Below are 590 nucleotides of genomic sequence, written 5' to 3' on the forward strand. Positions count from 1 at the left end.
TCGTATATATATATATATATATATGTATGTGTGTGTGTGTGTGTGTGTGTGTGTGTGTGTGTTTGTGTGTGTGTGTGTGTGTGTGTATGTGTGTGTATTTTCGTGTCTGTGCTTGTCACCCACCATCGCTTGACAACCGATGTTGGTGTGTTTACGTCCCATAAATTAGCGATCAGGCAAAAGTGACCGATAGGTATAAGTACTATGCTTACAAGGAATAAGTCCTAAAGACTGTCAATTGATCGCCTTATCTCCTTCTCTCCCCCCACTCCCCCTCTCCCCCTCTCATTTCTCCCTTCATATATTTTTACACACATACATACATATATGCAGTTATATGTATATATAGTCTCGACAAAGAACGAGATTCCGCTGGTGTAGAAAATTCAGGTAAATCCAATGTATGGGTCTAGCAAAAGTAAAATATAATCCAAGTAAGAAGACAAAGAGCTTAGCTTATCATTAATATCTATCTATCTATCTATCTATCTATCTATCTATCTATCTATCTGTCTGTCTGTCTGTCTGTCAGTCTCTCTCTTTCTCTCTCTCTCCCTCTGTATGTGTGTGTGTGTGTGTGTATATATATA

Source organism: Octopus bimaculoides, chromosome 23 (genome assembly GCF_001194135.2).
Source record: "Octopus bimaculoides isolate UCB-OBI-ISO-001 chromosome 23, ASM119413v2, whole genome shotgun sequence".
Lineage (NCBI taxonomy): Eukaryota > Metazoa > Mollusca > Cephalopoda > Octopoda > Octopodidae > Octopus > Octopus bimaculoides.